Source organism: Musca autumnalis, unplaced genomic scaffold (assembly GCF_047663935.1).
Source record: "Musca autumnalis isolate F117 unplaced genomic scaffold, ASM4766393v1 scaffold_4, whole genome shotgun sequence".
NCBI classification, from domain to species: domain Eukaryota; kingdom Metazoa; phylum Arthropoda; class Insecta; order Diptera; family Muscidae; genus Musca; species Musca autumnalis.
Window position 1 is genome coordinate 165090651 of NW_027411977.1, and position 20930 is coordinate 165111580.

Sequence of the window (20930 nt, forward strand, 5' to 3'; positions counted from 1 at the left end):
GTCGTAAACTGCAATAAATAGTAAATATATTTACATTTATGTACAAGATAAATAGATGCACATACATAACAACACACTTATCACACAATATATGCGAAACAACACACATTCAAACGCACGTACACACATAAACCTTTATTTTTCCTAAAATATTTTTTTACAATTTCCATTTTCCATCAAGAAATAATTACACTAATTTCACATTAAATCACCTTATACATTCTTTTCAAACGCACTGTACTAATACAATATATACGGTCTTTTGACGCTCACTATACAACATAACAAAAAGAAAATATAAAACGAAAGGAAGATAACAAGAAATATCAACAACAAAATTCATCATTACCCATCAAACACACAGCATATACCCATCATATATACACACAAGCATACATATCTACATTAATAGCGGCAAACAGCTAAAGCAATAGCTGGATATTCTAACTACGTTGAGAGGCGCCAATCCAGCGCTGTAGTTAGAATAGAGAAACACAAAAATAAGAGAAAACTAATTTTTCGTTGAATAAGGGGAAATAACCCAGACAACCAAAATTAAAATTTTTAAAACATTTCATGATTTTTTCAACGCATATATTTTAACTAATAATACTGAACTAACCCGCATGTGTAGTATAGTACATACATTCATATATACATAAATATCTTTTGATTCTTATCTGGGTTGCCATAAAATACAAAAAACATCTCGTTTTTTGTGGTAAGTGAAAACAAATATTTTCAAACATTTAAAAATTTATGTCTGTGCGAAAAAGTGGTTAGTAAATTCGTTGGCGAATTTACTACCCTTTTTTGATAAATTCTTGCGAAAATTACGACATTTTGGTCGAATTTTTAAATATTGTAACTTTTTTATGGGATTTTGATCCGAAATTTTTTTTTACAATTCAGATTACACGACTTGAGCAAGCTATTTGTTATCAAGCTTTAACCCATAGCTTATAACATTAGAGTTGCCAGTTGTTCTGCTTACTCATTTTTGGTCGAATTTATTAAAAATTTTTGGTCGAACTTTTTTATTGAATTTTTGATTCAGCTCCACGTCAAACATTTATTATAAGTGGAAAGCAACAAATCGTACTACGTGCGATAGAGTTGCCACTGTTCTTTATCATCCCAATTTGTTCTACTATTTTTTTGGTCGGTTTAGTTTATTGACTTTTTGAGTCAAAACATTTTCAAATCCAAAATTTTCGGGAAAATTTATTAAGATTTGAGAAACTCACTCATAATATTTGGGGAAATTTGCCAGTTTTATCTGAAATTATTTTGGTCGATTTCGAATATTTGGTCATTTGATTATTTTTGGTCAAATTTTTTTAATAAGGCTCTAGTTGGCGGGAAATTTTATTACAATTTGATTGAGTTAACCCGAAAAGAGTTGCCAATTCGTCGGATTGTCTCAATTTGGACGTTTAACTATTTTCTCGAATTTGGTCATTTTTTTAAATAATTATTTTCTGTTGATAATCTGAATGATCCCTTCATCATTCAGATTTTTTTTGTGAAATTTTGGTAAAGTTGTTCAGAATTGTCCGAGTTTAAAAAGTTATTTGAACATTTTTGGAAATTGTGCCTTTGACTATTTTTTGGTCGAATTTTTGGGAATTATTAATTCACTAATTTCTACAGCTATCGCCATTGTTTTTCTAAGTTTTTATGCTGAGATATACGAAGCAAGCCAAAAAATTGGTCGGATTGAGTATTTTTCGCACTTGACGCTTTTTAATTTGGTCGAATATATACATATTTGAAACAAGTTTTCATCGCATTTTTTCAATTGAATTTTTTGGCAACGCTGAATTGATTTGTTGTGAATTTCGCTTGCATTTTTTGAAAAAGAAGCAATTTGGTCGATTTTACAATTTGGTCGGATATTGTTATTTTTCCCTTGAATACAAAGTTGCTCGGATCTTTTAGTTTGGAAGAACATTTTTAAAGTATTTGAAGTCGTTTTAGTAGAAGTTTAGCTAATTTCAACAAAGTTGCTTTGGACAATTGTCCCCGCTCTTTTCATTCTTAAAGGTTATATAGTCACCCTTTAAAACTATTGCTTTGGTTTCGTAGTCACCCCTTAAAACTACTACTCTTTCTATTAGCAACTCCCCCTTTCTTTTGTTCGAAAAAGCTTAATTTGTTGATTTTAGCACTCTATTCAAAATGAGTTTAAACGCCTCTACATCCGAAGGTTCAAATAGCCAAATTTCAGACGGCGCTCGCCCTTCAGTCAGTTCCGCACACACATGTCCAGAGCAAAGTAAGTTCTTGTTTGAATGTGACCTTCTGCTCAATTTTTGTACTCAATTCGAGGCTAGTGACATTACTGATCAAACTGATACCGTTTTAGAGGTTAAATTGGAGGATTTAGAAAAACGATGGCAACGTGTTCAAAATGCCTATGAGAATTTAATACTTTCCCCAAAAGCGGCTGGTATCAAAGATTTCAAAGAGAATGCTATGGTAAATTTAAATGCAACCACCGAGGCCTACTATACTGCTAGATCACAGATTTTAGATATACTTAGGATATCAGGTGCAAATAATGTAAAAGCAAGGCAGAGTATTGTCCCTCCTCATTTTTCGCAAGCTATAAATCAAGCCCCCGTTGCAAAGTCAAGCGTCTGTATCAAAGTGCCACCTTGCGATACTGAGGTATTTAAAGGAGGGTACGAAGAATGGCCGTCTTTCCGTGATATGTTCACGGCGGTCTACGCGGATCATCCCGAATTGTCTCAGGCTCAAAAACTGTATCATCTTAGGAATAAAACCAGAGGTCCTGCCGGTGCGATAGTCAAAAAATATCCGTTGTGTGACGATAATTTCAAATTGGCATGGGATGCTCTGAAGGCTAGGTATGAAAATAGGCGTGTTTTGGTCGACAATCAGCTTAAAATCCTATTTAATATCCCAGTTGCCACAAATGAAAGTAGCGAATCACTTCAGAAAATACATTCTACCGTTTCCGATTGCCTCAGTACTTTGAAAACTCTCAATGTAAATGTTGAAAGTTGGGACCCCATATTGATTCACCTCATTTCCACAAAATTGCCAGACGAAACCCTATCTCATTGGGAGCAATCTCTGAAGTCCCACAGAGAGTTGCCAACTTGGGCTCAATTAGATGAGTTCCTTGTAAATCGATTTGAAGTAGTTGAGAGAATTTCTAGCATTCGTACCACCAAACAAAATAACTCTGCCCCTTCTCAGAATTGTAATAGATTCCAAAATCAGCCGTCTCAGAATAGATCAATCACGTTATGTCCACTTTGTAATGGGAATCACGCAATAAGAGAATGTCAAGAGTTTCGGCAACTTACTTCTCATCAACGTTTAAGTTTTGTGTTCAAGAATAAACTTTGCACGAATTGTCTTTCCCCGTCTCACATCAAAATCAACTGCAAAAGTATCAATACTTGCATTATTTGCCACAAATCACATCACAGTCTTCTGCACGTCAACGATTCTTCTTCTCACGAAGATGGTACTGAAAATAAGTACAATCCCAATAAATCGTCTTCTAAATTCTCCACAAAACAAAATTACTCGTCTCCTCAAGAAAAGCCATCAACGTCAAATAAAAAAGGCTCCAATGTTCAAGCTAATTTCTCTGCCAATAATGACATGATTCTCCTAAGAACGGCTCTAGTGCAAATTGAACATCTTGGAGAACTGTTCACTGTGCGAGCGTTAATTGACTCTGGGTCTCAAAGAACATTTTTATCTGAAAAAATCAGAAATCTTCTCAAAATTCCCACCATTCGAAGCCATTTTGAAATTTCTGGAGTTGGAGGTCAACAACAAGTTTCTGATAAAGAGTGTGAGTTGACTATTGTTTCTAAAAAGTGTGATGTTCGATTCTCTATATCTGCAATAATACTTCCCAAGGTTACAAAACCAGTGCCAACTGTATCTTTCGAAATTGCAAACCCATCTGATCTTGAAGATCTAGATTTGGCAGATCCACACTTCAATAAGTCCTCACAAATAGACCTCATACTTGGTAATGACGCCGACAGATTTATAAATCTTGAAGGCATAAAGAAGAATATTTGTGGCAATACTTCCGCGTACAAAACTATATTCGGTTGGGTTTTAAGTGGGCCCATTAAAACCGAAAGTGTAAATCTCTTCTCCACCACAATCATTGAGAAAAATGAACCTCAATTAAGTGAGTTGTTAAGGAAGTTTTGGGAACTAGAGGAAGTTCCAAATGTGCCAAAAGTCTCCACAGCAGACCAGTTCTGTAAAAATTTTTATAATAAAACCACTTCTCGTTCACCTGATGGACGTTACATTGTTCGGCTGCCTTTTAAGAAGGAATTTGCTGACACAATTTATCTCGGCTCGTCTCGTCTCATTGCATTGGCACAATATACTCGAATGGAAAAAACTTTGTCTAATGATCTTGACTTACGTACCGAATATAACTCGGTTTTAAACGAATATGTCACATTAGATCATTTAGAAGAAACCTCATATCGAGAAGTCTGTATTGACAACAAATACAACTCCTATTATCTTCCTCATCACGCTGTTGTTCGCCCCGAACACAAATCAACAAAAGTACGAATTGTTTTTAATGCATCTCGCAAAACAAAGTCCGGTTATTCTTTAAATGATGTTCTCCATACCGGCCCCACTCTCCAAACAGATTTAACGTCTGTCATTTTGAATTGGAGAAAGTACCCTTATGTCTTCAGTGGAGACATCCAAAAAATGTACAGACAAATACTCGTACATCCTCATGATAGACCCTATCAGCGCATTTTATTCCGTCAAGGTGACGAAGGCCACATAAAAGATTATCAACTTAAGACTGTAACGTTTGGTGTTAATTGTGCGCCGTTTTTGGCGATCCGCACACTTTTGCAATTGGCAAAAGACTCCGAAGACAAATACCCTGATGTGGCAAAAATTTTAAGGCAAGAAACCTATGTCGACGATATTTTATCTGGCAGTTTTTCCATAGAAGAAACAATTCAAAAGCAAAACGATTTGATTGATGTTCTTAAAAGTGCTGGTTTTCCTCTAAAAAAGCTTACCGCTAATGACCCAAAGATTCTCTCTAATATTAAAACGGAAGATTTATATGATTGCGATTTTCTCCGCTTACAGGAATCAAGTTCGACCAAAACTTTAGGTATGAAATGGAATGCTTTCTCAGATCAGTTCTCATACTCCCTTGGCTCAATTTCGACAAAGTCCTCTATGACTAAGCGTATGGTTCTCTCAGCTGTTGCACAATTATTCGATCCCGCAGGATGGATAGCACCAATTATTATTAGATCAAAGGTTTTAATGCAGCAGTTATGGTTAGAAGGTATTGATTGGGACGAAAACTTAAGTCCAGATTCTCAATCAAAATGGAACACGCTCGTCTCTGATTTCCAAAACATATCGTCAATTACGATTCCTAGGTGGATTCAGTATTATCCAACTGATTCTGTGAAAATCCATGGGTTTTCTGATGCGTCCCAAGCTGCGTACTGCGCATGTGTCTATATCAGATGTCAAAACGAAAAGTCAGTTGTGTTCTCCAATTTGCTAGTTGCAAAAAGCAAGGTTGCTCCTCTTCAACCTGTTTGTTTACCAAGACTTGAGCTCAGTGGAGCAGTCCTCCTCGCAAAACTGATTAATTATGTTACCTCCACTTTCGAGTTTAACTGCACTAATATAACCCTATGGACAGACTCAACAATAGTTTTAGGTTGGCTGTCCAAACCCCCTTGGTCATGGGAAACATTTGTCGCTAACCGCACGGCTCAAATATTGGAATTAGTTCCAAATGGGGTTTGGCGTCATGTACCCACGCATGACAATCCTGCCGACCTTGGCACAAGAGGCTGTAGACCTCAAGATTTAGCAACCAACTCTTTATGGTTTACTGGTCCCAAATGGCTCACAAATCCCCCTTCTGAATGGCCCAAGAAAAATCCAATAGCTATCCCAGATATGGGAAAACGCGCAAACGTACAAGCTATGGTAGCCGTTGAAGAAGATATCGATTTTATGAAACCATTTTCAACTTATCATAGAGCTCTGAGAGTATTTTCATATGTATATCGGTTCTACAACAATTGTTTAAGCAGGAGTAAAAATTCCCCCAAAAATATTTCCCCGCAGTTTTCACACTCTGAAACTTTTTCGGCCAAATATGGACTGATATATTTTTATCAGCGCAAATTTTATGAGCAAGAATGTAAGGATTTGGAAGACGGCAAAGATATTTCACTCAAAAGCCCTTTAAAATCGCTTAATCCGTTTTTAGATCACAACAATATTTTGCGTGTTAATGGTAGATTGGCCAACTCAGATCTTCCCTATAATGAACGACATCCCATGATAGTTTCTGGAAATTCTCGTTTCTCTCGGTTGTATTTATTACATTTACACTTATGTCTTGCTCATGCAGAGTGTAATCAAATGTGCAGGATGGTCCAAACCGAATTTTATATATCTCGTCTCAAACCTAGAGTGAAAAGCATCATTCATAAGTGCAAAACATGCATAATTTTCAAAAAGAGACCTTGTACCCAGATTATGGCCCCATTACCTCCAGAAAGATGCGCTTTGACTCCCCCTTTTCATATAACTGGTATTGATTTTGCAGGCCCCTTTGAAATTAAGAGTTCCACTTTGAGAAATGCTCCCATTCTAAAAGGTTACGTTTGCTTATTTGTGTGTTTTGCAACCAAAGCTATCCATTTAGAGCCATGCACTGAACTCTCCTCTGTGGCTTTCGAGGCGTCCTTTGCTCGATTCGTTGGGAGGCGAGGACTACCCTTTCGGATAGTATCTGATAATGGGAAGAATTTCATTGGTGCTAGCAGAAAATTGCTTAGAGAATTTTCGCATTTTATTAAAGCTGTTCCCAGCGAGATTGCTGGCAAATATTCTACTCACGGGTTTGAATGGCGTTTTATTCCACCACATGCACCTCATATGGGTGGCTTGTGGGAATCAGCTGTAAAAAGCTTTAAGCACCATTTTAAACGGATAGCAGGAGCACACAGATTTACGTTTGAACAATTTGCGACCGTTTTAGCTCGTATCGAAGGTGTTCTCAATTCTCGCCCCATTTCTGCTGTCTCTGAAGATCCTTCTGACATTACCGCCTTAACTCCAGGACATTTTCTTAGAGGTTCCCCAATTATGGCTCTACCCGAACCAATCTCTGAAAATCTATCTCTTGTAAATAGGTGGATTAAACTAAAAGCTATTCATCAGCAATTCGCAAGAAGATGGAAAGAGGATTACTTAAAATCTCTACATAAACGCTACAAATGGAAAAACTCCACTCCCAATTTAAAACCTGACGATCTAGTTGTCGTTATGGACGATTTACTACCACCGAGCGAATGGCGGTTAGGTAGAATCGTAACAACACATTCTGGTAGTGATAGTCACATGAGAGTGGCTGACATTAAAACAGCTTCTGGTATAATTAAAAGACCAATTGTCAAACTTTGCTACTTACCTCTTCTCGATTCAGATGCGTAATGTTATAGTGCTCATATCATATACTACCCTTCTCATCTCTACTCAAACTCGTCTCATTCGATACTCCAACTCATCTCATTCTCTACTCAAGTTGTCTCATTCTCTAACTCTTCTCACTTGCTACTCTAAAATACTCTTCTCAAGCTCGTCTCATTCGTTACTTTGAAGAACGAGTAATATATGCGCTCAATGAATTATCTCGTCTTATACTCGTTTACTACACATACACATTATCATTTCCATTTCCACCATGCCATTACACTTTACTAACAATGTTTTACATTGTAGGTCTCGTCGCAACTCTAGCACTCGGGAACTGTACCAGTGTGTCATATGTGATAGAAGCCATGCCTTGCGCTTCTGTCCTGAGTTCGTTCTGATGCGAGTGGAAGATCGAAGGAAGGTAGTTCGAGACAATGATTATTGTATGAACTGCCTTGCCCGAAGCCATCAGGTACGAAGATGCCACTCTAAAGTTGTTTGCAAGAAGTGTGGCAGCCAGCACCACTCCATGCTGCACCCGGAGTCCGCAACCACCGCTTTAGTCCGACACGAAGATTCTGATGAGGTAGTCAGGTCGACTGTGCATGAACGGCTATCCTCCCCCAATCGTCAAAGCTCATCCAATAGACGCACCAAACGAAGAAGGCACCATAAGCCTAACAAAACAGCTAGAGGGCAGAGGCGCCCCTCACAACAAAGCCAACCAAAACACCGACCACCACCAAACCAACATCACCAAGCACAACACCATCAGCCGAAACAACACAAGCAGCAACGACAACACCAACGAACCAATCGCTACTCAAACAACCGCCAACAAGGGTACCGCCAGCCGAACCGACGCCGTCAAAATCACCCCTACACCCGCAACAATAGCCAAAACCATCACCAAACTTATCGCCAGCGTCCATATCCAAATACACTCCACACCAGCGTACTCATGCCTGACCAACTGGTGCTCTCCCAAGCCATCAAATCGCTTGCTGAAGTCATGTGCGTTTCATCCTCAGTTGCACAAGTGCAAGGCCGGCGCCATGGACAAATTTGAATTATTTGCCATAATATTTTGAATTTTAAACTTTATATCCTGAATTGTCTATGAATTGTAACTTATATGAATAGATTAAGTATATTGAAGTATCACTGTAGCTTTAAGTATATGAATTGTTATATTAGTACTTAAGCTTATTGTGAATTTGTATTAAGTAGTGAGTACTCTCGTCAACTACCTATTTCTAGTACTAAAAACTTAACGAATTAACACAAGCTAAGGTTCATAGAATTTAAAAGCCACCATAGAACTTCACTTGTAAATCAATATCCAAAGGGTGAGCATCAAATCTCTTTCTCTCTTCTCTATCTCTTCTCTTTTTATATTTAAATAAACAGAAGCTACGTTTTATAACGTTTTTGGAAATTTCCCTTCTTTTTATTTCATGGTCATCATCTATCATCATCATCTGCACAATATTATTTCTCTTTGGGAGAGAAATAATATTGCACAAAATTCGTAACATTAGATACAGTCCACTTTAAAGGTCGGATTCCTGTTGGTTGCCGTTTTCCTTACATATTGGTTTGGAATCCCCCTCTCCACTCATTGCACATTGGAGAATATGATGATGACATACCATTGTTTGGATTAATTGTTCACATTTGTAGGGTAAACGATATGTTTTTACTGCGCGTTCAAAGGCTTTTAACGCATGGGTTCGATGCTCAATACCATGCTTTTAGAATCGAGTATGAAAATATATTTCTTTCTGTTAATGTATTGTCATTGGAATCGACATACATATACGGCATATATTTGCACTTCAAAAGAAGACTCTTATAATTTAAACTAATCATAATTTGTATCGCAATTAAAATGATCTCACATGTTAAAAACCAGTATTATATATAATTTTTAAGAAGTACATATGAAATATATTCTTTTTCGAAATAACTTTTTATATTTTATTACAATGTTATACATAAAAAAGGTATGGTATAAAATTTTTTATAACTCTAATTTCTAAAATGTCAACCATTGGACATTTCAAAAATAAATATTTTTGCTTCTGACCAAAACTATTGTAAGTTCTAACAATATTGATTGTTCATTCTTTCCAAAACTATTATGAATTGCAACAATGAATATTGTTACTTCTGACCAAAACTTTTGTGAATTGCAAAAATAAATATTGTGACTTCTGACTAAAACTATTGTAATTTCTACCAATATTAATTGCTAATTTTGACCAAAACTATTGCCAATTGTAAAAATAAATATTGTTACTTCTGACCAAACTATTGTAAGTTCTAACAAACTTAATTGTTTATTTTGACCAAAACTATTGTAATTTGCAAAAATAAATATTGTTACTTCTGACTAAAACTATTGTAAGGTCTTACAATATTTATTGTTCATTCTGACAAAACTATTGTGAACTGCAACAATAAATATTGTTGCTTCTGACCAAAACTATTGTGAGTTCCAACAATATTTATTGTTAATTTTGATCAAAACTATTGTCATTTGCAAAAACAAATATTGTTACTTCTGACCCAAGCTTTTGTAAGTTCCTACAATATTTATTGTTCATTTTGATCATTCATTATGTTACGATAAAGTAAGATGGAATTCTCTTGTAGAAGCCCTATGTTCCTAAGCGGAATAAACAAAGGATAACAAAATTCTGATCAAAACTATTGTGAATTGCAACAATGAATATTGTTACTTCTGACCAAAACTATTGTGAGTTCCAACAATATTTATTGTCCATTTTGACCGAAACCTTTGTGAATTGCAAATACAAATATTGTTACTCCTGACCAAAACTATTGTATTTTCTGGCAGTATTTATTGTTGATTGGGTGCCACCGTGGTGCAATGGTATACACACCCGCCTTGCACGCTGAAGGTCGTGGGTTCGATTCCCCGGCCAGTCAACATCAAACTCTTTTCAACGGTGGCAAAATACCCCTCAGTAATGTTGGCGACATTTTCTGAGTATTTCAGCCTCGCAAAACTTCTCTACAAGTGGTGCCTTAGACACGCCGTTCGGACTCGGCGATAAACAGTAGGTCCCATATCATTGAGCTTAATATGAATCGGGGTGCACTCATTGATATGAGAGAAGTCTCCCCTGTCCCGCCTGGGATGTTTGTGGAACAATTAATTTATTGTTGATTGTGACCAAAACTATTGTGGATGCAACAATAAATATTGTCATGTTTACACATGTTTGGGCCGAAATGTTATAGTGTCAAAGTGACAATATATACTTATATTTAGAACAGTTAATATGGTCCAGTGTGACAATAACGATAGTTGGATTGACAATACTACATAAGGAATCCAACAATATGTATTTTGCTCTTGGAATATTGTTGGATCAAACACATTTTTATCTCTGCGTGTATATGCTAGGTTTACATTTACGAAATCCACTCGATTTCAACTGTCAATTCCATTGGTAAAACGTCAAATAAAATCCAATAGTTTTCAGTTTTTTTCACGACTCCAGACTCCGGAGTCGACTCCGAGGGTAATGTTCAACACCACTAAAAAATGAATAAGGTATTCCTTGAGAGAACATTCGTTCTAATATAATACTCAACTAGAAAATTAGTATATAATTCTGAAGATAAGTTCGATTAGGGTACCCGTATGAAAATCTTTAAGGTTTGAAAATTTTCAGTGTTTACGCCGAAATTACGAGAATATAGAAACCATAATAAAACACGAACGTTTTAATGATTTAATTCAAAATAAAAGCAGTTGCTTTATTGGGAAATAAGTAAATAAATATAGAGATAGGGTAGACAGATTACCTGGTTTGGTTGGTAGGCGAGAGATAAGTGACAATAATAACATTGAAAGGTGGCGTTGGCGGTAATTCGATACTCGTTAGAATCTGCGTTTTGACAGTTCAATTGTAATATAAAAGGAGTAAGCAGATTGTAACGAGGATAGAACCGTGTGCGCTTTTTCAAACACAATGAATGTGGAAACGGCTAAAATAAATAAAGTTAATAAAAATTCGAAATTAAGCAGTCAGCTTGAAGGGGCTCAGAAACATTGACGTTAATACAATTCGGTTTGATAAGAATTATGTATTGAATTCAAAAAATATACTGACATAGCAAAATCGACATAGAAATTAATTATGGTGGAGCTCAAATAATATTAATAATATCCTCTGTACCATCCTCTAACTGTGTTTAGGTGATAGCTCAGAGAGGCCGCAGATAATAATTGTTGTTTGTGGAGATGAGCAAGTGATACAAACCCGAGTGTAACCGATAAGTAAAAAAGGAGAAAAATAAAACACAAAGATTTTATAGTTTGTATAAATAATAATATTGGTGTGGGTGATTTATTAAGGCGAAAAGTGCTGATGACTTTACCTGGTGTGGGTAAGACGCGTTACAATTCGCGAGTAAACCGAGAAATACTTCCGTACTGGTGAAGAGATGACTTATAAGTGTTTTGTGTATAAAAACCGAAAGTGAATCAAGGCTGAGGCATTCACTGCTTATTGGAAAGTTCTCACTACGATCCGAACTGAGCGAATACAGTTCCAGGGAGAAATTGCAGAGAAATTCCACTACCAAGAGAGTACTCTCTACGATCCGAGTTGAGCGAACATAGTCTCTGAGAAGATTTGTAGGGCAATGATTGGAAATATCACCCTACGGTCCGCCGTAAGCGAACATAGTTTCTCAGAGGGTTTGTAGAGAACACTTAAGGAAGGGAGGCCTCTCTGCGATCCGAACTAGGCGAACAAAGGCTCCCTGGAGATTTGTAGTGAAAATACCAATAGAGAGTTTCTAACTTCAACATTAGCCGCCAGCCTTGAAACACATAGGGGTGTTTCAACATAAAATGGGTGAACTTAAAGTAACTTACAACTAGGAATCCAAGTATGTAAATTCAGTTAGGTGAGCTTTTCTAATTTTCGATTTTTTTAATTCTGGATAGCCGTTACGTAGCTAATAAAAATGGCGAAGTTGAAAATAAATCTTATGCTAACGAGGAGAAACCGATAGAAAATACATCCAGGTGAGAATAATAAAGTATTCACGGTTTTTGGTTGTCTGGTGATGCAGTCGTTTGAACGTAATTTATTCGAATGATGGGGAGAAGAGGACATTGGACCAGTTAGGATCCATCCGAATACCGTACTTTGTTCAAGAAGTGAACGGAGTATATTTTAGGGAATTCCGTTTAAAAGGATTTTTGGGTATAAATCAGCTCCAATCAACAGTTCTACGGGTCTACTATCAAACAACTGTGGATCAGCTAACCGAATGTTTTGTAAACGATGTGTTATATCGGGATCTATTGAGAAAGATGGAAGATCATCCGATATCCGAGGGAGAACAAATGCTTCCGTTTGAAGTACCAAAGAAGAATTGATTCTTGAACCGATTTTCAGAGAACAACTCTTCTGAGTATTAGCTGATACCCTTCCCGTTACTCCTGAAATACGAGCTAGAGCAGAGCAAGTAGTCAAATTTAACCGTTTTCTTATGGTGTCTGAGATAAAAGAACCCTCTGATGCTGGATCGATCAGAGCCCGAACTGCATATTCTTTATCATTATGAAGAAGATTCACTATAGCAGTTCCCAGAAGAACACTACGATTCTGTGATGTATGGAAAACTTGTTGATTTGCTATAGTTGGATTGGCACCAGTGGAGGTGGAAGCTATGTTGTCATTGTGGTGAACTATAGAATGACGGGAAGAAGAAGGTGTAGAATTTGATGAAGGAGTTGTGGGAGGCGAATTAGTAGAACGGTGGAGGAGGGTGTGATGTCTTCCAAGACACATATGGCAATTATGGGTGCTAGTACAAGTTTTAATTGTATGACCCCGTGAAAGACAATTCCAACAACTGCCTTGTTTTCTCACCATTGAAGATTTTTGGTCAAAAGGCAATTGTTTAAACTTTGGACAAGATCGCAAAGAACGAATTTCCGTAGGACATAGAAGGCAAGTTAACTTGAAAGGAGAATTTAATTTTCTAGAGACCGATTTATTGGTGATTGGTGATTTAAATTCTTTCGAAGAAGACTTTCTATTGGGTTCAGGGCCTTTGATATCACGCAAACAGTCAAGAGTCTGTATTCTTTCAGAAATAAATGAATCCTAGTCTTCCCAAGAAGACAAAGCCGATTTGTCTCTAACACTCTGTTCCCATAGAGTGACTGTTATTCGCGGTAAACGCTGAATACAAATGAAGACTATGATAGGATCCCAATGTACTGTGGTGATATTATATACGGCCATAGCAGATAAACAACTATTTATTCCGCGCTGAAGGGTTTTCAATCCCGAACTAGTTTCACGATCGATGTATGGAAGATCAAAGAGAAGCTTCAAGTGACTATTGGCAATAACCCGTTTATTGTCAAACCGATTTTTGAGAGCTGTCCATGCTAAGACGAAGCTAGCTTCGCCGTCTGCCTTTCTAACTAAATGACAGAGTCTCTCAATGTCGCTAGGACCAGAATTATTTACATATATCGCGGTGAAAAGGTCTCGAAAAGTCGGCCACGATAACCATGAAAGGTTTCTATGTGCATGGAGGAAGTACAAGGTTATGTATACTATCCGGATTTTGTGAAGGAAAGATTGAGTCACGAGTATGAAGCCTGTTTTAAATGGAAGGAGGATCCACCTGAGTACCGATTTCGTTAGATGCAGGTGTCGACGTACTCATATTATTTGCTTGGTCACCGTGAAATTCTTCTGCCGAAAGGTCCGAACCATTTATTGAGGTGTGATATGAAGATTTGGAGGATTGAAGAATTTTGCCCAATTTGCGATTCATAGTTCACCTACAAGTAATGTAAGTCTGATGACACACTTCGTATTTACTATCTAACGAATCTATGTCATCCTTTTTAGAATCTACCGCCGACATTAAATAATCGAGGCAACGATCGAAAGTTAATTGGACCTTTGACCATAGCTTGTCAATTTCTGTGCTACGAAACTCTAATTCGTAATGATCTAACTGATCATCCCGCATTTGGTTGAAATGGGAATCGAATTTGATCAAAGCATCCGATGCTCTGGTAAAGAGATCTAAAGGTGTGACCGGCATTGTAGAGAATTTCATTGTACCGAAAAATTAGACAAATTTCTACGAATTTGTTGGAATAATTCACAAAAATGAACAAACAGTTGCAAAAATTCAATAGAGTTTATTATTTCTGCACGAGGTGTAGGGTGAATCAGGGACTAAAAGTTCGAAAACAAATTAATTTAGGTGAAAAGGAAACACAAATAAAGCATATGTCAGAAAAATTAAATAAATTCCAGATAATCCGTTCAAAAAATTGCAAAGAAGGCAACAATTTTCAAAAAGCTGCAAAAATTGGATTGAATTTATTGTTTTAGCAACTAGGTGTAGGGTGAATCAATGCCTAAATGTACAAAACCGATTAATTTTGTGTGAAAGGGAAAACACAAATGGCGAAAATATCGAAAACCGAATAAATTGGGAATTTTTCTTGTGAAAAATTAAAATTTTAAATTCCAAAGGGACCGAGTGTAGGGTGCACGGCTTCAGAACAACCAAAAAAGCAAAAAACTGCAATCGAAAATTCAAATATGTTAATAAAAAAGGTGATTTTAGTATAAAAATATAAATTTATAGTGAATATTTGAATAAATATATATGTTATATTTACTAAAAATATAAATATATAATGCCGATTGTAGGGTGTACGATGTCCAAAAAACCGTTTATACCGAATACCGATAATTTTTCAAAAATATGCAAATATTTATTTTTCCGAAAAAATATTAAAAAATAATTTATATAAAAAACAATTTTTGCACCTGTGACCCACTGTAGCAGTAGAAATAACGAATATGTACAACAAACCGAAAGTACACACAACGTCGATGCCGCAGTAGACGTATGCTGGTATGTACTAGTAGGTAAGCAGGTAGGGAGACCACAACGTATTGAATTGTTGTTGGTAGGTTTTTTTTCGTTTTATTAGGTGAAGCTAAAAAAGGCGGGTGATTTGTAAGACGTTTGTTGTTGCAATTCTCACTAAAGGGCTCTCCCTTTGGAATAATTATGGATGTAGGGCTAGTGAGAAAATAAACCGAGATAATATAACAACAACACGTATTGGCGATCACTACACTTGTTGACTTGTTTGTGAATAATAAAGAAACACATATTAGATTTATTAAATTCACAAAATAAACGATATTTTTCTAATATTTCAAGGTGAATGCGACCGTATTTTGGTAAGTTTAGTGTGTGGTCTGTATGAAGATTTTAACCATATTTGATTGTAACTACCGAGCGATGGGGTGAATAAAAGTCGATCAGCATACCGAAATATTATTTATGCGAAAATAGAGATAAAAAATTGAACACTCGCGATTTGCTCACTTATGGAAAACACTGAATTTACATGGGTTAGGTTAGGTTAGGTTGATAAGAGGGGTGATACTAGATCACCACATGCCCATGTGGACATACACTTAAGCCATAAGTAGGCCTGTTGTGCGCTCTAATTTTGGGTTATGGAAGGATTATCCCTTTTTTTTTTTGACTTAGTCTAGGATCTCTGTCCTATTTACATAGTCTCTGATCTTTTTGAACTCGATTGTCCTAATTTGGTCGAGTCCTGGTATAATGTCATTCCCTAGTAACTGGGTTCTCAGATTTGTGAAGGCTTGACAATGGCAGAGGTAATGTTCCAACGTTTCGTCGTCCTCTCCGCATGCTCTGCATTCACTGTTTTCTGCACAACCTATTTTGTGCAGGTGCGCTTTTAGACCTAGGTGACCTGTAAGGATTCCTGTCAGTCTACTAATATCTTTTTTACTTAGTAAAAGTAATTATTTTGTTTTGTCCTCGTCTGGGTTTCCCCATAGGATTTTTGTGTTTTTTCCCTTCTCTCCACTACTCCAGAGGGATACATGTGCATTTTTTGCCCATGTCTTTAGTTCTAGTCGCGTAGCTTTAAACGGCTTAGCGTTTTCTAGACTTACCGTTGGTTGCTCCTTGGCTTGTTTTGCCAAGGAGTTTGCTATTTCATTACCCCTAATCCCGGTATGCCCTGGTACCCATATAATGTTTACCTTACCGTGTTGGGAGTAATTATTTATAGATTTAATACATTCCAAGACAGTTCTAGATTTCACTGTCTTGGTTGATATAGCTCTAATGGCTGCTTTACTATCCGTAAGGATATTTACAGTGGTAGGCCTTGTGTGTGTATCAAACCAAAGCAGACACTCTGTTATCGCCCGGAGTTCCGCCTGCAGGATCGTGTTATGATCAGGCAGACGGAGGGAGATTTCCGTTTCCGGTTCCATTATATAAAGACCCAGTCCGGTTCTCCCCCCTAGCACAGCCCCATCCGTAAACCCACAGCTTCCAGCGGGAATCTGTGCTAGAGCTCCCTCGATCCACATGTCTCTGTCAGGTATTGACACTTCACACAAGGCTACTTCACTAGTTTCAGGTATACGGTCCGATACTACCTGATTTATAGATTCACCCGTTGTGACCTTTAATATGTTTTGGTGGTATGTTTGGTGGCTCTTTTCGATCCACTCGCTCATCGACTTTAGCCTTACAGCTGCGATGGCTGCATCATACCTTACCTGAATCTCTATTGGGTGTACAAACAAAATTGTTTCTAGAGCCCTAGTCGGTGTGGTCCTCATTGCTCCGCTAATGCTTAGGCAGCATGTTCTTTGGACCTTTTGCAATATTTCCACATTGCATTTTTTGTCCATGGCTGTCCACCATACCACAGACGCGTAGGTTAGAATTGGTCTAATTACGCTTCTGTATAGCCAGTGTATCATCCTAGGATTGAACCCCCATTTTGAGCCTATCGCCCTTCTGCAGGTTGACCAACATATTTGGGCCTTGTTGGCCCTTTCTTGTATATGGTCTTTCCATTTAAGTTTCCTATCCAGAATTACTCCTAGATATTTAACTGTACAAGAGATATTTATTGTCTTATCTAGAAAAACTGGTTCCTCGTAGTGCCCCATTTTCGTTTTCCTAGTGAATAGACATAATTCTGTTTTTTCTGGGTTGACGTTCAGACCTCTCGGCCTGGCCCAGTTAAAAGCAATTTTTAGAGCCGTTTCTGCTCTACGACAGAGTTGATTTGGATTCTTTCCCCTCAGAAGTATTATAACGTCGTCTGCGTAGCAGACTGGGTCAAATCCTTCTTCGGTTAGGGTCCTCAAGAGACTGTTTATGGTGGTAACCCACAACAGAGGTGAAAGTATCCCTCCCTGTGGCGTTCCTTGTCCAACTTTGTCTCTTATTTTCACGTCGTATAGCCCGCAGCTTATCTATCTATTCCTTAGCATGTGGTTTATCCAGTTCCTTAAGGCCCTGTCTACCTGAAACTCGTCTAAGGAGTGGATAAGTGTCTCGGTGCTTACGTTATTGAAAGCGCCTTCGATGTCGATGCATACAGCAAGTGTGTACATTTTCATTTCGAAGGTTCTTTCTATGTGGTGTACTACCTCATGCAATGCGGTTTCCACTGATCTGCCTTTAACGTATGCATGTTGTTTGAATTTAAGCATATCGTTGGGGATCTTACTCTTTATCATGGTGTCGACTGTCCGTTCCATTGTTTTGAGTAAGAATGAAGTTAAACTTATCGGTCGATAAGATTTTGGTGTTGCATAACTTGCCTTGCCAGGTTTGGGTATAAAGACTACCCTTGCCTCCTGCCAGGCTATAGGAGTGTATGCAAGTTTTAAGCATGCATTGAAGATCCCGACCAGTTTGGACGCAATAAAGTCCACTTCCCTCTGTAATAAAGCCGGGAAGATCTGGTCTGGTCCAGCTGCTTTATATGGTGAAAAGCTTAAAATGGCTTGTTGGACCATTAAGCTGTCGATCTTTGGTGCTTCTTCCGATGAGTTAATACATTCCGTCGATGCCTCAGTGTTAACCATGGTATTCTGCGGGAAGTGCGTTTTCATCAGAAGGCCTAGAGTTTCTTCTGTTGTTTCAATCCTTTTTCCATTTCCATCGACCAATTGCTCGGTCTGTGTATGGGTTTTAGATAGAAACTTTTTAATCTTTGAAACGTCATTTACACTATCCACCTGTTCGCAGAAAAGCTTCCAGGAGTTTCGTTTGGTGTTTCTTGTTATTTTGTTGTATTCCTTTAATTTTGCCTGATAGTTGTCCCAGAATACAGCGGACCTCCTTGCCTTTATTCCGAATTTCCCCTGTCATCCAGGGTTTTTCGTAGGCGGATTTCCTCTCTCGAAGGGGACAACTTTCCTCGAAAGACTTTACTAGTGGCTCAGTTAACTTTAGGACATCTCTCTCTATGTCCTCCTTACTTAGGCATTCCTCATCTGGTTGCCCAAGTCTTTCTTTTACTCGTTTTCCGAACTTTGTCCAATTTGTTTTGGATTTGTTTCGGAAGGTTATCGGGTTAGGCGATGGCCTAGCTATTTTAAATCTAATATACTTATGGTCTGAGAAGGAGTGTTCCTCCAGGACCCTCCACTCGTGTACCTCGTTTATTAAATTTTCTGAACATATCGTTATATCTAGTACTTCCTCCCTAATTCTATTAACAAAGGTTGGCGTATTCCCGGTGTTAAGTGTAATTAGGTCGTTAGTATTTAAGTAATCTATAAGGGCTTGTCCCCTTTTGTTAATGTTAGTACTACCCCACGAGATGTGGTGAGAGTTAGCATCGCTACCTACTAGTACTTCGTTACCTGTTTGCTTTATCCTTCTCACCAGTTGCTGCAATTCCGACGAAGGTGGTAATGTCGGGGAGTCGAACGGCAGGTATAATGATGCTAGGTATATGTTACCATTCCCCTGCTTCAATACTGTAACGTCCGACGATGACAACTCTGGAGAAAAAAGAAAGCATAAGTTTTTGTGGCATATAATGCAGGTCCTCGGTCGGGATCCCGTATTTGCGTAAAAAAGTTGATAATTTATATGGTTAAGTCCAGAAACCTTGTTTTTTATGGTCCAAGGTTCTTGGATTAAACCAATATGTATATTACCTTTAGTTATTTTGTCCATCAGGGCTAGTGTTGCCGTTTCGCTCCGATGGAGGTTGATCTGGATGACCTCAATCATTGGTCCTCCAGAAGGTTGGCTTCTTGGGAGTCGCTAATTTCGTCTGCTCCTCCCTCCTGAAAGCCTTTTGGTAGGTTGACCTCTTGGTTATTTGGTTTGGCAATCTCCTCCTCACCAACTCTTGCCTTTCCAACTTTGAAGTAGACCGAGTTCGAGACGAAGAATGCCTTGCCCTTGGTTTTGACGAGCCCGGCTAGCGAGAGATCGTCGATCCCCATCACAAGGAGAGTGCCGTCTTCCTTCTCCTCCCTGTGGAATACCTCCCATCTTTCCACCTTTAGGGCCTCGTTTTGTACGCCAAAGACCTCGAGCATGCGCTCCGTCTCGAGCTTGCAGCCATACCCCTTGACGTACACCGATGCTTTGGTTAGGTGAGGAATTTCGTCTTTCCTCACCAGTTTTAGTCTGCCACCTTCCCATGGAGTTGCTATACTGCTGACTACCTCCCCGAGAGCTGCAGAGTTTGCGTGTGAGTCCAGGTGGTACAATAGGAGGTCCCCCCTTGGCTCACAGCAGTTTATTTTTATTGAGACTCGTCCTTGCAGGATTTGTTCCAATATTTTATCGTTGATCGATTTCTCGATCTCCGGTAAGTACTCTTTGTGTAGCCTTCCAGATCCTTTACTAGTATCGATTACTGCGTAGCACAGCTCGTCCTTGTAGTATCTCTTGGCTACCTTGGCGTAAGTCGATGGCGGCTCCGTTCCGGTTTCAGCGTCCATCTTCCTCTTCTGGGTGGTAGTAGGCTTCTTTACTGAGTCCTTGGCCACCGCAGAAGATTCCGACGTCGCGCTCACCTTCTTTTTGTCAGAACTCGCCTCTTCAGTATCATTTGAAGGATCCTTTTGGCAGTCTCCTTGGCTTTTGTCCTGACGAGGTTTGTTCTGGGCAATTGAAGGTGGGAAGCCCTTTTTCTTCTTACTGGGTTTTGCCACGTTCTGCTCCTCAGGAGACCTTGTCCTCTTCGCCGCTTCCGAAGAAGTGGAGGGACTTTCTGTGGTAACCTTTGAAGCAGCCAGCTGTTTTTCCTTCTTTAGTTTTGCCTGGTTCCTCTTAAATTTCTTCCTTTGGGCCCCAGACCACTGTACTCTTTTCGTCGTGAGCTTTGCGATGCTCTCGCTCACTTCTTCTACCATCTTGTGGACTTCCTCTTTCATGGGATTTTCCACAACGGTGGTGTTTGTTTTGCCGCAGCTATGGGATTCGGAATCAGGGTCGCTACCATCATCAGATAGTTGGGTCAAGTTAATCCTCCCCCTGTGCTGCCCTTTATCCTCCTCCGTTTT

At 38.4% G+C, this 20930-nt stretch overlaps 1 protein-coding gene across 2 annotated transcripts in view; it reads right to left on the reverse strand.

Annotated features, from left to right (window-relative positions):
- The window catches only part of LOC141403608 (uncharacterized), a 128532-nt gene that overhangs the window by 24473 nt on the left and 83129 nt on the right, over positions 1 to 20930 (reverse strand). The window lies entirely within an intron of this gene.